Source organism: Phyllobates terribilis, unplaced genomic scaffold (assembly GCF_046119375.1).
Source record: "Phyllobates terribilis strain yellow unplaced genomic scaffold, ASM4611937v1 Scaffold_10__3_contigs__length_209671492, whole genome shotgun sequence".
Classification (NCBI taxonomy): Eukaryota; Metazoa; Chordata; class Amphibia; order Anura; family Dendrobatidae; genus Phyllobates; species Phyllobates terribilis.
In genome coordinates, this window is record NW_027362770.1 from 133370251 (window position 1) to 133387854 (window position 17604).

Sequence of the window (17604 nt, forward strand, 5' to 3'; positions counted from 1 at the left end):
GGGTGCTCCCAGGTGAGCGGGCTGACAGACAAGGCAGGTAACAGGCAGGTAACAGGTGAGCGCTCCAGGTGAGCGCTCCAGGTGAGCGGGCTGGCAGGCTCGGCAGGTAACGGGCAGACTACAGGCTGGCAGGCAGGACGAGGAGTCGGGCTAGCAGCGGAACCTGAGGGCTGAAGCAGAGATAAGTAACTGTGCAACAACTTTGCTCGGGCACCTCCATTTTGGAGGAGGTGCCTTAAATATGGGAGGTCCTCCGGCTATTGGCCGGGGACTCCTTAGGACGGCGCGAGCGGCCCCTTTAAGAGAGAGGGAGCGCGCGCGCCCTAAGCACAGTGCCCAGGAAAGAATGCGCGCCGGCCGCTGCAGGAAGAGGAGCGCAGGAGTGGGAAGACGCCGCGCGGGGAGTGGGGAGGTGAGAGGGACAGGAGGCAGAGATGCCTATGCTACATCCTTTCTGTAAAATATTCTCCTCCTCCTCGGCACCGACCGTAGGAGAGAAGCTGCGAGATAAAGCATCAGCTTTAACATTCTTAGTACCAGGGATATAGGTAACAGAAAAATTAAACCGAGAAAAAAAAAGTGCCCACCTAGCTTGACGGGCATTCAAGCGCTTGGCAGCATCCAGATAGATCAAATACTTATGATCTGTGAATACCTGAATATTAAATCTAGCGCCTTCCGAAAAATGACGCTAATGTTCAAATGCGAGTTTAATAGCCAGCAACTCCCAATTTCCAACATCATAATTCAGTTCGGCTTACGAAAATTTTTTCGAAAAGAAGGCACAAGGATGTACTCCATCCCTGTTCTCCTTAGACAAAACTGCTCTGACCCCCACCGATGAAGCATTGACCTCGACCTAAAAAGGCTTAGTCTCGTCAGGCTGCATAAGGATAGGGGCAGAACTGAACCTCTCTTTGAGATACTTAAACGCTTCAATGGCCTCAGTTGTCCACTGGGCCGTATTCGCACCGTTCCTGGTGTGATCGGTTAGAGGCTTAACAATTACAGAAAAATTCTTAATGAATTTCCTGTAATAATTGGCAAAACCCAAAAATCTCTGTATAGATTTCAAACCAATAGGCCTAGGCCATTCCTGCACAGCCTGAACCTTCACCAGGTCCATCTCAAAGCCCTCGCTGGAGACAATGTAGCCCAAAAAACTAATTTCCTGCACAGCGAGCTCACATTTCTCCAGCTTAGCAAAGAGTGAATTATCACTCAATAACTGAAAAACTTCGCGTACACTCTGCCAACGGGACTCCAGATCTGGCGAATAAATCAAAATGTCATCTAAATACACAACCACATTCTTACCAATCAAAGGTCTCAGGATGTCATTAATAAGGTTCTGAAAAAAGGCAGGTGCATTGGTAAGACCAAAAGCCATTACCAGATTCTCAAAATGACCTACCGGAGTGTTAAAAGCAGTTTTCCATTCATCACCCTCCTTCACTCGTAACAAATTGTATGCCCCCCGGAGATCAATCTTAGAGAACCACTTGGCCCCCACTAACTGGTTAAACAAGTCAGGAATTAACGGCAATGGGTAGGAATTGCATACGGTAATCTTATTAATTTCACGAAAATCCAGACATGGACGTAAACCCCCGTTCTTTTTTTTAACAAAGAAAAATCCAACTGCCACAGGCGACTTAGAAGGTCTAATGTGACCAGCAGCCAGGCTAGTCTGTATGTACTCCTCCAAGGCCTTTCTTTCAGGGATAGTTAGATTAAACAAGCGATTCTTGGGAAGAGTAGCACCTGGAACAAACTCAATGGTGCAATCATAATCCCTATGAGGAGGTAAAACTTGCGACTCCTCCTCCGAAAAAAAACTCCAATAATCTTGAATAGGTACAGGTAATTCCCCTTTTTCCACAGCTGCAATGCGACCATTACAACATTTATCATAGCACTTCGGACTCCAAGACTTTATCATATTAGTAGACCAGTCCAGCAAAGGATTTTGCTATTTTAACCAAGGCAATCCTAGAACAACCAGAGAGGGTAAATTATTTAATACAACCAAGTCCAAAATTGCTTGGTGAAGCCCATTGATAGTGAGGGGAAATGCAGCAACCTTGTGAGTAATACATTTCAAGGGAGTGTTATCAATTGCAATCACAGAAATAGGTGATGACAAAGGTTTGGATTTCAATTTAAGTTTTTCCAAAAACCCTTTATCAATCACATTAAGTGTTGAACCACAATCCACAAATACCTGAAATTCAATCAAATTTTCCTGTAAAGTAGTACTCCCTGAAAGAAACACTCCTGCAGTGCGTAAACAAGCTATACGGGCGTACCTGACCTTTTTTTTCTCTTTACTTAAACGAAGCTCACAATACTTAATCAAATGGTCAGCTTTACCACAATAAAGACACAATCCCTCAGCAAACCTCTGGTCTCTTTCCTGAGAGCGGAGCGACATCGCCCCAACCTCCATCGGTTCTCCGCCATCTGAGCAGATTTTCTGGGGACTAGGACCTGGCATTACAGGAGTCTTTACCTCATTCTGCCTAGATCTCAGCCTCCTATCCACAGGAACAGCTAATTGCATGGCCTCCTGCAGAGTCTCAGGTGCAGGGAATGCAAATAGCAAATCCTTAACCCTTTCACTCAGACCAGCAAGAAATAAACATTTCAGAGCAGGATCATTCCATTTGACTTCTGAAGCCCATCTTCTAAAGCAGTGGTTCTCAACTCCAGTCCTCAAGACCCACCAACAGATCATGTTTTCAGAATTTCCTTAGTATTACACAGGTGATGGAATTATTGCCTGTGCAATACTAAAGAAATCCTGAAAACATGATCTGTTGGTGGGTCTTGAGGACCACTGTTCTAAAGTGTGTGCAATAATTTTCAACATCACCTGATCCCTGATTCAAACGTCTGAGTTCTGCCTCAGCAGATGAGATTCGATCAGGATCGTCATATAATAGACCCATAGCAGAAAAAAATTCTTCTACCGACCTTAAGTATGGATCATTAGGTTGGAGAGAAAAGACCCACCCTTGTGGTTCATTGTGCAAAAGTGACATAATAAAACCAATGCGCTGTGATTCATTCCCAGAGGACCTTGGTCTCAAACAAAAATATAACAAACAAGCATTTTTAAAGGAAAAAAAATCTTGCTGTTTACCATAAAAAACATCAGGCAGTCCTGCCTTGGGTTCCACAACAGCTACTCACGTGTTGCTGGAGCTCGGCCACCTCCAGAGACAATCCCTGGAAGCATTGAGCCAAATCCTGGACGGAAACCATACTGATCCCAAATTTTATTTCCCTTTAGTTTTTTGGGGGGCTGGTCTTACTGTTATGATCTGCAACAAGTACTATGCAAAGAAAGGGGAAAGCTATCCCTACAGTAAGACTAAGCTGAATCCCTACAATGTAGCGGGCTGCCTGTTTCTTGCGAACAGACCCGGCTTAGTCCTCGGCTAGTCTGAACAAAGACCTATAGCATAAAGGAGGGGTCCCTAAAAGAACTAAGGACTGGAACAAAAATGGGACACCTCCTGGACAGAGAAGGTTGTTGCAGAACACAAAAAGAAAAACTGACAAAAAGGTACTAGAGGTCCCAGAATAATATCCACGTTTCAGGGGACGCCCCCTGAAGAAGGCAAACGCCGAAACGTGCGTTGGGGTGGGCGAGCGGTCCACGTGGGGGAGCCCCGACATTACAGCTTGTAGCCCAGGTAACCTTTTTGATATTATGCAGTATTTGCTGTAGCGCTGGCGTCCCTGCCCTCTGCTAGGCAGGGACGCTGCTCCCCTCACCGCTCTGCTCCGTGCCCGGCGTCCTCTCCCCGCTCTGCTGTCAGCGCGCGCTCCTGCCCGGCGTCCTCTCCCCGCTCTGCTGTCAGCGCGCGCTCCGTCCCGGCGTCCTCCTCCTGCTCTGCTCTCGGCGCGCGCTCCTTCCCGGCCCCTGTGCTTAGGGCGCGCGCGCGCGCGCTCCCCTCCTCTTAAAGGGGCCGCGCGCGCCGCCCTAAAGAGTCCCCGGCCAATGGCCGGAGGACTTCATCATATAAAAGGCACCTCCTCCAAAATGGAGGTGCCCGAGCAATGTTGTTTGCACCTGTGTCTCACCTGTGCTTCAGCCCTCAGGTCCCGTTGCCAGTTACCTGCCAGTTTCCTGCCTGATTCCTGCCAGTTACCTGCCTGTTTCCTGCCTGAATACTTGTTACCTGTCTGCCAGTCTGAGGTCCGACGGTCTGCCTTACTACTCCTGTCAGTCTGTCTAAGGACCAGCCTGCCCGCTCACCTGGGAGCGCATATTAGCTACCTGCCTGCTTGTCTGAGGTCCGACGGTCTGCTTTACTACTCCGGTCAGTCTGTCTTTGGACCAGCTTGCCCGCTCACCTGGGAGCGCTTCTCCGTTACCTGCCTGCTTGCCAGCCCGGAGGCTCCGTTGTCACGTGCTGTGACCACCAGCTATCTCAGAGACTCTTGCCCGCTCACCTGGGAGCGCATCTCCGTTACCTGCCTGCTTGCCAGCCCAGAGGTCCCGTTGTCACGTGCGGTGACCACCAGCTATTCCAGAGACTCTTGCCCGCTCACCTGGGAGCGCTTCTCCGTTACCTGCCTGCCTGCCAGCCCTGAGGCTCCGCCGTCACGTGCCGTGACCACCTGCTATTCCAGAGACTCTCGCTTGCTCACCTGGGAGCACCCATCTACCATCTGCCTGCTAGCCTACCCGGAGGCTCTGCCATCACAGGTCGTACCTACCCCTTACCCAGAGACTGCCCTGATCACTTGCCGTATCTCCCTGTCCGTTCACCCAGAGACTGCCCTGATCACTTGCCGTATCTCCCTGTCCGTTCATCCAGAGACTGCCACCCGCTCCCTTACAAGGGCCGCCCCCTTGTATAGTAGCTCAGAGGTTCCGCCTCCCGGACCCGTTACAGTTTGCTCGGGCCATGGAACCCGGTGGCACCCAAGCTCCCTCGCTCTCGGACCTCTGTCTTGAACTGTCCCGTCAGAGGTCCCAACAGGAGACCATCCTGGGTCACCTGCGGAATGTTAATACTCGCCTGAACACTCTGTCTGATCCACCAACAACCTCCGCCAGTACCATGGTATCCTTTTCCGGACCCCGGCTCTCTGCACCTCCTCGCTTCGGAGGCGACTCCGTCCTGGCTCGGGGCTTCATAAATCAGTGCACCCTGCATTTTGAACTATTATCCCACCAGTTTAACTCCGACCGAGCCAAAATTGCCTTTATCATGTCCCATCTCACCGGGGAGGCCCTGGCCTGGCTAAATCCTCTATGGGAGAGAGGAGATCCCCTGGTGTCCGACTTGCCTGCCTTTCTCATGGCTTTCCGGAAAGCCTTCGACGAACCCGGACGGAGGACCTCATCCGCATCTTCTCTGCTTCGCCTCCGTCAGGGAAGCCTCACCGTGGGCCAATATGCCATACGGTTCCGTACCCTTGCCTCGGAGCTGGCCTGGGATAACGAAGCCCTGGTATCCGTCTTCTGGGAGGGTCTGTCCGGCCGTATTAAAGATGAACTTGCTGGTCGGGACATTCCTACCACTCTCGATGATCTAATAACCCTTGCCACCCGGATTGACCTACGGTTCCAGGAGCGTGCCAAAGAGGTCACCCGTGAGAGAAGGATTCCACGTCTAGCTCCTACTTTCCAGGAACCCGTCATTCCTTCCGTTTCTCCACAGGTACACTCTCCTGAGCCTATGCAGGTCGACCAGACCAAGATGGTCAAATCCCGTCAGGATTTCCGCCGTGCCGAGGGGAGCTGCTTCTACTGTGGCAGTAAGGAGCATCTGATCCGTGCCTGCCCGGAGAGGTCGGGAGAACGCCTGTATCTAGGTTCACTCAGAGGGGTCGATCTAGACAAAAATAAATCCTCTCCATCCCTGCTGTTGTCAGTCTCAATCATCTGCGGGGAGAATCGTTATTCCGAACTAGCCCAACTTGACTCTGGAGCAGCCGGAAATCTTATTTCACAGTCCCTGGTGGAGAAATTCCGCATCCCCACCAAACCTCTGGCTGTACCCTTGTCTGTTGTTGCCGTGGATGGGGGCCTCTTACCTCGCCCCATCCAATTCATCACCGAATCCATTACTCTGCAGGTGGGAATGCTGCATTCAGAGAGTATCTCCTTTCACGTTCTGCCTGGTCTCCCTCACGCCCTCTTGCTAGGTCTGCCTTGGCTCCAGAGACATGCACCCGTGCTTGACTGGCAAACCGGAGAAGTCCTTCACTGGGGACAGGCCTGTCATAAAACCTGCCTGGTTCCCGTCCATTCCGTCCGTCCCTCTCCTATCCCAGCTAATCTACCTGGACTTCCGATTCCTTATTGGTCTAGTGCTGATGTCTTTGTTAAGGAGGAGGCAGAGACATCACCACCTCATAGACCATGTGACTGCCCCATCGATCCCGCCAGAGTAATGCAGGTGGCTCCCGTGAGTCTAAATTGTCTCCCTCCTGGTAAGACGTTCGTATCGGTACCTGATCGGGAGAGAATCCTACACTGGGGTCATTCGTCTAAACTAGCTGACCACGCCGGTCGGAAAAAGACCCTCCAGCTTATTACCCGACACTACTGGTGGCCTAACCTGCACAAGGATGTTATGGACTTTGTTTCTGCCTGTGTGTCCTGCGCCCGCAACAAAGTTCCGAGACACCTGTCGGCCGGCCGCCTTCTTCCTCTGCCAGTACCTGCTGCCCCCTGGCAGCATTTAGCGATGGACCCTCCTCAATTCCGTCCTGGGGATAAAGTCTGGCTCTCGTCCAAATATGTCCGACTCAAGATCCCTTCCTATAAGTTAGGGTCTCGGTTCATCGGCCCACTGGTGGTCATCGGTCAGATCAACCCGGTAGCCTATAAATTGAAACTCCCGGCCAACTTACGGATCCCTAACTCCTTCCATGTATCTCTCCTCAAACCTGTGGTACTTAACTCTTTTTCTAAGTCTACAGGTACGCCTCCTGCTCTGGTTTCTGCTGAGGACAAGTTTGAGGTAGAGAACATTCTTGCCAGCAAAAGGGTAAGAGGAAAGACCTTTTTTCTGGTAGATTGGAGGGGGTTTGGTCCTGAGGAGAGAACGTGGGAGCCCCGGGAGAACATCCATGCCCCTCTCATCCTAGCTAAATTTCTGTCTGGCCTAAAAAAGGGGGGGCCTAAAGGGGGGGGTACTGTAGCGCTGGCGTCCCTGCCCTCTGCTAGGCAGGGACGCTGCTCCCCTCACCGCTCTGCTCCGTGCCCGGCGTCCTCTCCCCGCTCTGCTGTCAGCGCGCGCTCCTGCCCGGCGTCCTCTCCCCGCTCTGCTGTCAGCGGGCGCTCCGTCCCGGCGTCCTCCTCCTGCTCTGCTCTCGGCGCGCGCTCTTTCCCGGCCCCTGTGCTTAGGGCGCGCGCGCGCGCGCTCCCCTCCTCTTAAAGGGGCCGCGCGCGCCGCCCTAAAGAGTCCCCGGCCAATGGCCGGAGGACTTCATCATATAAAAGGCACCTCCTCCAAAATGGAGGTGCCCGAGCAATGTTGTTTGCACCTGTGTCTCACCTGTGCTTCAGCCCTCAGGTCCCGTTGCCAGTTACCTGCCAGTTTCCTGCCTGATTCCTGCCAGTTACCTGCCTGTTTCCTGCCTGAATACTTGTTACCTGTCTGCCAGTCTGAGGTCCGACGGTCTGCCTTACTACTCCTGTCAGTCTGTCTAAGGACCAGCCTGCCCGCTCACCTGGGAGCGCATATTAGCTACCTGCCTGCTTGTCTGAGGTCCGACGGTCTGCTTTACTACTCCGGTCAGTCTGTCTTTGGACCAGCTTGCCCGCTCACCTGGGAGCGCTTCTCCGTTACCTGCCTGCTTGCCAGCCCGGAGGCTCCGTTGTCACGTGCTGTGACCACCAGCTATCTCAGAGACTCTTGCCCGCTCACCTGGGAGCGCATCTCCGTTACCTGCCTGCTTGCCAGCCCAGAGGTCCCGTTGTCACGTGCGGTGACCACCAGCTATTCCAGAGACTCTTGCCCGCTCACCTGGGAGCGCTTCTCCGTTACCTGCCTGCCTGCCAGCCCTGAGGCTCCGCCGTCACGTGCCGTGACCACCTGCTATTCCAGAGACTCTCGCTTGCTCACCTGGGAGCACCCATCTACCATCTGCCTGCTAGCCTACCCGGAGGCTCTGCCATCACAGGTCGTACCTACCCCTTACCCAGAGACTGCCCTGATCACTTGCCGTATCTCCCTGTCCGTTCACCCAGAGACTGCCCTGATCACTTGCCGTATCTCCCTGTCCGTTCATCCAGAGACTGCCACCCGCTCCCTTACAAGGGCCGCCCCCTTGTATAGTAGCTCAGAGGTTCCGCCTCCCGGACCCGTTACATTTGCCTTTATTCAACTCTACACCTACCTATTTTCATACTGTGCATCTGATATGATGAAAAGCACAGTCTAGTAGTCCACATATGGCATTCAGATAGTACTGATTATGAGTCCCTTCTGAGGAAATCTTCAAGTACTCTAATACTGCTTGTGACATGCATTACTATATGGATATTATTATGGGTATTTCTCTGTGGCTATCCGATAGTCCTCCTTATTGACATTACAGATGAAGGACTAGATATATATATGTTTTTGCTGTGGTGCTGAGGCCCCCCCTTCGTTATTTGTGGACCACATCGTCCCTTCAGTGAGACGGTGTTTTCTACATGTTATATGTCTTTTCGTATTTCTATACTGTGCCCTATATTGACTATGTAGTAACTTTTTATACTATTTATGAATAAAAGTTAATTTTTATTACAACTTTGGGTTGATATGGTCGTATTCTTTCTCTTCAAGTATTTAACTATGTTCAAACGACCCAACCTTGATTTTCATCAGTAGGTGCTAGCTATTTAGCAAGAGACACACTATCTTTAATATGCACCGATTGAGAAACTTACATTGGACCCTGGTGATATGGTGTGGAGGATGAGGAGAAGGAGGAGGACAAGAGCAAATAGCCAAAATCAGGAAGCATATACCCATTTGTGGGTGTGTAAAGGAGCATGGGAATACACCTCCCAAGAAAAGACACTGGATTTGAGTTTATGTTACGCAGCTATCATTCGGTGGTGTTGAGAAGTCTGGCCCAATCCAGCCCTTGTTCATTTTTATAAGAGTCAGCCTGTCAGCATTTTCAGTTGACAGAGGGATGCACTTATCAGTTATAATTCCACCAGCGGCACTAAAAACCTGCTCTGATAAAACGCTGGCGGCAGGGCAGGCCAGGACCTCCAAGGCATAGAGAGCCAGTTCATTCCACGTATCCAGCTTGGATACCCAATAATTATAAGGCACAGAGGAATCACTGAGGATGTTGGTACGGTTGGCAAGGTACTCCCTCAGCATCTTCCCAAACTTTTCACTCCTTGTGAGAGTACCCCGCGCCTCAGGGCCTGTGCGATGGGAGGGTCTAAGAAAACTCTCCCAGAACTTTGACAGTATTCCCCCTCCTCTGCTGGATTGGAGTTGTGTCTCTCTCGCCTGTACTCCTTGGTTGTCCAACGAAGTGTGCCCTCTGCCGCCAGCGTTTTCAGAGGGGAATTTTTTTAATAGTTCCACAACAAGGGCCTTCTGGTACAGCCCCATTTTTGCAGACCTGTCCACCTCAGGAATAAGATATATAAAGTTCTCCTTGTAGCGTGGGTGTAGAAGTGTCACCAACCAGTCATGACTGTCACCCAAAATTTTGAGAACGCGAGGGTCATGGGAAAGGCAGCGTAACATAAACTCAGCCATGCGTGCCAGATTACTAACAGGCAAGACTTCCGTGTCCTCACCAAGAGGATGACTGACCATGCTCTCCTCCTCCTCCTCCTCCTCTCTGTCCTCTGGCCATCCACGCTGAACAGACGGTATGACAGCTGTGCAGGTAGTAACGTCTATAGTGCATGAAACTAGCTCCTGTCCTTCCTCCTCCTCCTCTTCCTCATTGTCACCCAATCCACGTTGGGGTGAGATGAGGCTAGGCTGTGTGTAATCACCGTGTATGGTTCCTTGCTCCATCTCATCGTGCTCCGCCTGCAATGCATCCTCTTTGATTGTGAGCAGAGAGCGTTTCAGAAGACAGAGAAGCGGGATGGTGACACTAATTATGGCGTCATCGCCGCTCACCATCTTGATGGAGTCCTCAAAGTTTTGGAGGATGGTACATATGTTTGACATCCATGTCCACTCCTGAGGTCTTATGTGTGGAGTCTGAACTGAATACCGACGGCCTTGTTGATGCTGGTACTCAACAACTGCCCTCTTCTGCTCACAAATCCTTCCCAACATCTGCAGTGTAGAGTTCCAACGCGTGGGGACATCACACACCAGTCTGTGAGGCGGAAGCTGCAAACGCTGCTGAAACAAGGCAAGGGCGGCGGAAGCTGTAAATGACTTTTTAAAATGGGCACACAGGTGGTGTACTTTAACAAGCAGATCTGGCAGCTCCGGGTAGGATTTGAGAAACCGTTGAACCACGAGGTTAAGGACATGGGCCAGGCATGGTACGTGTGTGAGCTCGCCTCGCCTCAGAGCCGCCACCAGGTTCCGGCCATTGTCACACACGACCATGCCTGGCTGTAGGTTCAGCTGTGTGAGCCACAGATCTGCCTGCTCTTTCAGAGCTGTCCACAATTCTTCAGCATTGTGCGGTTTGTCACCTAAGCATATTAGCTTCAGCACAGCCTGTTGCCGCTTGGCCGAGGCAGTGCTGCAGTGCTTCCAGCTTGTGACTTATGTGGTTATTTCGGAGATGGAGGATGAAGAAGAGGAGGAAGCTGAGGAGGATGAGGTGCAGGAGCTGTAGACCATGGGGGCAACCCTGATTGACCTAGGGTCCGCAATCCTTGGCATCGGGAGGACGTGTTCCGTCCCAAAGTCTGACTGGGTCCCGGCTTCCACTATGTTAACCCAGTGTGCCGTCAGCGAGATGTACCGTCCCTGCCCACAAGCACTTGTCCACGTGTCCGTGGTTAGGTGGACTTTCCCGGTAACTGCGTTGTTGAGGGCACGGCTAATGTTTTGGGACTCGTGCTTGTGTAATGCGGGGATGGCACACCGGAAGAAATAGTGGCGGCTGGGGGCCGAGTACCGAGGGATGGCCGCCGCCATCAGGTTGCGGAATGCTTCCATCTCCACGAGCCTAAATGCAACATTTCGAGCGCAAGCAGTCGTGAAATTTAAGAATTTAGTAGTGTGGCCTGTGGGGCTGCATATTTGCACTTGCATTTCAAGGACTGGGGTATGGACAGCTGAACACTGCGCTGGGACAAGGACATGGATGTGCTTCCTGATGCTGCTACTTGAGAGTGTGCAACGACAGGTGCAGGGCAGGAGGCATCTTCGCATGCACCATGGACAGGGAATTGTCTTGCATGCACAACAGTGGAAGACGCAATGGTGCCACCTGCAGACACTGTTCCTGGACCCTGGGGTTCGGCCCACAAAGTCGGGTGCTTTGCTGCCATGTTCCTGATCATGCTGGTGGTGGTCAGGCTGGTCGTTTTGCCACCCCAGCTGATGCTGGCCTGGCAGGTGGTGCAAATGGCCTTTATGGGGTTATCGGCAGAGTCTTTAAAAAACAACCAGACTCGGGAAGACCTAACAGTTGTACTGGCAACTTCCTTCGTGTTGGTGTTACGGGGAACGGTTGCCTGCCTTCTGTCTGCGGCCACCACACTGCTTCTTCTTGCCTATTGGGGTGCTCTGCCTCCCTCCCCCTGTGTGTTGCTGTCCTCGCACTGCATGTCCTCCTGCCAGGTTGGGTCAGTTACTATATCATTCACCACCTCGTCTTCCACTTCCGCACTCTGGTCCTCCTCCTGACTTTCTGGCAATTGTGTCTCATCAACGTCCACCTCTTGTGACATTTTCCCACCATCGCCTTCATGTGACCGTGGCTGCTCAAATAATTGGGCATCACTACACGCGATCTCCTTTTGCCCCGCTTCAAGTGGACTGGGTGAGAGGCCCGAATCTATAAATGGAAAAGTGAACAGCTCTTCAGAGTGTTCAAGTGTGGGATCAGTTGTCTCCGGGCACTCGGCATGGTGGGAGGAAGGAGGATCAGGGTGAGGAATATGCGGTCCAGACTTACGGCTACTGAGACTTGACCGTGTGGAAGACAGGGTGGTGGTGGCTAAGTGACTGGAAGCATTATCCGCTATCCAACCAACAACCTTTTGACACTGCTCTGGGTTCAATAGTGGTGTGCTGCGGTCCCCTAGGAATTGGGACAGGAAGGTCAAGCGAGAAGATCTGGGTGTTTGTTGTGGCACAATTTCGGCTTGCCCACGGCCTTGTCCTTGGCCTCTGCAAGCACCATCACCATCACGTCCAGTTCCCCGTCCCTTGCCACGTGCCTTGCCCATTATAAATAGAGGACAGTATCTTCCACGCTCACTACAAATGACTGAGTTTGGAGCGAACTTATATGCGATCCGTGTGATAGAGAAAACAGAGTTTTAAATACCTGGCCTGTAGGTAACTATTTTGAACAGCAAACTGCTGTGAATTGCTTCACTGACATACTGAAAACATTTGTTAATGGAGGCCAGAAATGGCAGTATTTTCTGACAACTTATATGTGATCCGTGTGACGGAAAAAACAGAGTTTTAAATAACTGGCGTGTAGGTAAGTAGTTTGAACAGCAAACTGCGGTGAATTGCTTCAATGACACACTAAAGGAAATTTTTAATGGTGGCCAGAAATGGAAGTACTTTCTGACAACGTATATGTGATCCGTTTGACGGAGAAAACATAGTTTTAAATAGCTGGATTTCTAGCGCTATAATATGGAAAGAACCTGGCTGTATTCTGCAGTGCCAACAAGCAAATGGCGCAGAAAAACTGTGTTCTCTGGATTGCTTTTTAAGCAAATAATGAGGTTTAAGATAAAAAAAAAAATATTCCTGGCCCCTGAGACCTGGGCCTTTGTATAGAAATATCTAACAGCAGCAGAAGGCAGAATTGGAATGGAGCCTCTTGTGCTATATACACTGCCTGCCTATACACCCTGCCTGATATCTCTGCAGATGGATTAGTCCTCAGAAGGACTGTTTGTTAAGATGGATATGTGTAATGTACGTTTTTTCTCCCTACACTACCTAATACACAAGCAAATCTTTCCCTGACACAGCAGCAGCTCTCCCTAATCTGCCTGATTCCGGAGTGACTGTGACGAGCATGGCGGCGCCAGGTCTGATATAGACCTGATGACGCTGTGCGGCCAGCCAATCACTGTAATGCCACAACCACCATGGCTGCGGCATTACAGTGCATGGCAGGCAATCCCTGCATGTTCACTGGCTCTCTAAAGAGCGCCAAACATGAAGGGAGGGGACCCGAGGTCCCGCCGAGCAACCCGGAAATACTCGGCGAGCGCCGAGCATCTCGAGCAGTGAGATGCTAGGGCGAGTACCGAGCAGTAGCGAGCATGCTCGCTCATCACTAGTAATAACCAATGTCAAGACAGATGAACAATTATATCATCTAGACACATTAAAGGAACAGATGAAGTTGTGTACACATGATCACAAGAATTGTATTCACATGTGGCATAGACGTCTAGGACACAGACATCCTGAAAGTATAATGGAGCTACAAAGGAAAGAATTAGCAAAGGATTTTTTTGTTATCTGATTGCTCAATTACCATAAGATGTGAATGTTGTATAAAATCCAAAGCCACAAGTATATCTATTCCTAAAGAAAGTGAAACGAAAAGCACAAGACCACTTGATTTGGTGCATACTGACGTATGTGGACCCATGAAAGTGACTACATCAGGAGGCAATAGATATATGGTGACTTTTATAGATGACTGCTCAAGATACACAGTCACATACTTGATCAAGAACAAAAGCGAAGTTTTCAATAAACTAGTAGACTACGTGACAAAGTCGAATAACAAGTTTCAGAGGAAGCCAATTGTCATTAGAAGTGACAATGGAGGTGAATTCACAGGACACAAAATAGAAAACTACTTAAGAAAAAATGGTATAGAGCATCAAAAGACTGTTCCATACACACCTGAACAAAATGGAGTAGCAGAAAGGAAAAACAGAACTCTGACTGAAATGATAAGGTGTATGCTGATAGATTCCAAACTATCAGAGAAATATTGGGGTGAAGCAGCAATGACAGCTACATATCTACAGAACCGACTTTTTTCTAGAAAACTGAAAAAAAAACATATGAACTGTGGCAAGGTATGAAACCAAGTGTAAATCATTTAAGAGTTTTTGGTTGTAAAGTTTTTGTACTCATTCCTACAGAAAAACGTTCCAAACTTCAAAATAGGTACATGGAAGGAATATTTGTTGGATATAGTGAAAATTGCAAAGGATATAGAATCCTGGATCCCAAAACAGAGTTATGGTGAGTAACAGTGTGACATTCATTGAGGATCTAAATGAAGATACTATGATTTCACTGGAAACAAAAATGAGAAAAACAGCAATGATATAGTTGAAGGAATATCTGATGAAAAAGAAGTTGAGATTAATAAAAAACAGAATACTGAAAGTGAAGACAAACAACTACAAAACACAGAACCAAGACATTCAATAAGAGAAAATAAAGGAAAACCACCAATACGCCTTTCATACAAGGCAAGTACAAGTAAAATTTATGAGCCTACCTCTTGGGAAGACATATCTCGACTTCCTGAAGAAGAAGCCAATAAATGGATAGAGGCAACAGAAATAGAAATAAAATCCATGCATGACTAAAAAACATGGACACTAACAGATTTACCTGAAGGAAGAAAAGCTATAGGATGTAAATGGGTTTTCAAAGTAAAGTACCGAACAGATGGCACAGCTGAACGATACCGAGCAAGACTCGTAGCTAAAGGTTATTCTCAAAAATATGGAGAAGACTATGATGAAACATTTGCTCCAGTTGTCAAACATACTACAATAAGAACTTTGTTTGCAGTTGCAGCAATGAAACAAATGGAACTGAAACATCTGGATGTAAAGACAGCATTTTTGAATGGAAGTTTAACAGAAGATATTTACATGGAACAACCTCCAGGGTTCAAAGATGAAAGTAACCCAAACATGGTTTGCAAATTGCAGAAAAGTATATACGGTTTAAAACAAGCTGCTAAAGCGTGGAATGATAAAATCACGGAGGTGCTCACAAATGAAAAATTTAAAAGAAGCAAAGCTGATCCTTGCCTGTACACAAAAAGACTAATGGACAGAAGGATCTATGTACTCATATATGTTGATGACAACATGTAGAAAAAGGAAATTGCCTCCTTAGACACCAGGTCCCCGCTCTGTACATCTCAGCACCTTCTATGGTTTTGGCCCTGGAGCCATCATCTCTGTGGTCCAGCTCAGAGGACAGGCTTATGGAGGATGTTGGATGGTCTGGATAGACAATGTCAACCAAGCTCAACAATACCATGAACCACTCTAAGCCTGGTTCCATCTGATCTCCAGGGTCTAGAAGACTACTTAATCAAAATCACATGATTCAAGACATAACCAAAACATTTGGATTGAAGAATGCAAAACCAGCAGTCTCCAATGGAAACTAATTATCTTAAAGAGATGAGTAGTGAGAAAAATGTGTTACCAAATAACAAAGAGTACAGAATGGCGATAGGAAAATTACTGTATCTAGCAACTGTTAGAAGGCCAGACATTGCAGCAGCAGTAGGAATTCTGAGTAGAAAAGTGTCCAAGACAAATAAAGCGGATTGGAATGCTGTGAAGAGAGTAATACGTTACTTGAAAGGAACCAGCAATGTTAAACTGAAACTGCCTACAAGTGATAAATGCATTTTAACTGGAAAAGTTGATGCAGATTGGACTGGAGATCCAACTGACAGAAAATCTACTTTTCTTTCTCGCAGGTGGACCAATTAGTTAGACAAGTAAAAAACAATAAATAGTAACGCTGTTGTCAACAGAAGCAGAATATGTTGAAGCAACACATGTGAGTCAAGAAGTTCTATGGTTAAGACAATTGCTAATAGACCTAGGACAAGCACAGTTGGAACCAACAAAAATAAATGAGGACAATCAGGGATGTCTTGTTCTTGCTCAGATGGAAAGAGTTAACCCAAGAACCAAGCACATTGATGTGAAGTATCATTTCTTGAGGGACCATAAGGAATAAGGAATCCTGAAATTAGAATATTGTCCAACTGAAGATATGACAGCAGACATTTTCACAAAGGCACTGAATGCTGAAAAACATCAGAGACTAATGAAGAAATTAGGTTTGACTGAATAAGTCCTTACTGTTGAGAAAAGGTGTTGGTATATGCAACAGTTGTGGACTTCTTTGTTTGTGTGAAGGAGGACTTTATGCTGATCTGACAGTAGATGGCGATGTCGTGTAAAGTTTCCTTGTTTACTGTATTGTAAAAGAAAAAAGTCTCTCTTGTATTTTCTGTTTTGTTCTTACTTCCTGGTGCAGTACTGAGTGACTGTGCGTTTTTTTCCTTTACCTCATGTTCTGAGAAGTTAAAGCTTGTTATCCCATGTAATCTGCTCTGTGAAGTTTTCTACTGCAACTGTGGGTATCCAGAAGCTGTGCAACAGTTAGGCACTGTTGGAAAGGAGGTGAAAGGGAGAAGACAGATTTACCAGCAGTGGAACTACAAGGTTCAGCATGGAAAGGAACCAAAAGATAATTTCAACTTACAAATGAGCAATTTGCTCTTTTGATGAGTGATTATAAGCTTATTTAGACTGCATGATTATCGTGAAACGAGTGTTCCTAGGATACACTCATTCACAATAACTGTGCAGTCTAGAATTGGCTTTAGGTACATTGATCTTACCAAAGATAAAGATTCTGAAGGACCAAAATTTCATCATTACTTTGTCCCACTGGATGATACCCTTGTGAACCAGTCCAACACGATGTGTGGTTATCTATGATAATAATAAACATGTAAGATTCACCTTGCACATTGCTGATAATTTTTGGCCAATCCTTATGTGGGTTGGTGGCTCTAGGTTGCCGAGAGAGAGACAAGACATAACTTGTGCAGACAGCAGGCAATTGTATTGTCAAAATCTTCTCAACAGAAAGGTACACAAACAAGTTTATAATAAGTAAGAAACACGTCACACAATGTTCTAGTTTGCAAATAAAATGTTTTGGTGTATTAAGTGTACTCAGTAGAAGGCATGATCTGGATTTCCAGGTGAGATCCAACTCGCAGCCTCACAGCTTCTCAGTGTGGTCAACATGTGAAGATCTATATTATGGAAAACCAGCTTCTACCTTCATACCTCCTACACCTGTCCTGCTGGGTATGGGAAGCCCAGCGTATAATGACAGGAAACAGGAAGGGTGCCCTGCAAGTAGGCAAAGGGGGAGTGGAGACCCCTAAACAGCTCAAATGACAAACCCTAACTCCCCTATGGACCCTATATAGGTTCTGCACCTATCGTCTAGCTGACCCTAAAGCTAGGCCCTAGGTAGGGAGGGAGAGGGGTGAGCACTAGTCAGCCCCACTGCAAGCTAAAATACACACAAGGGAAACAAACAAGAGAATACACTTAGCTCCAAGATGACACTGGAGAGAAAAGGACAACAATCCAAGAAGGAACTCAAAGAAAATTCTAGCCGACTACCA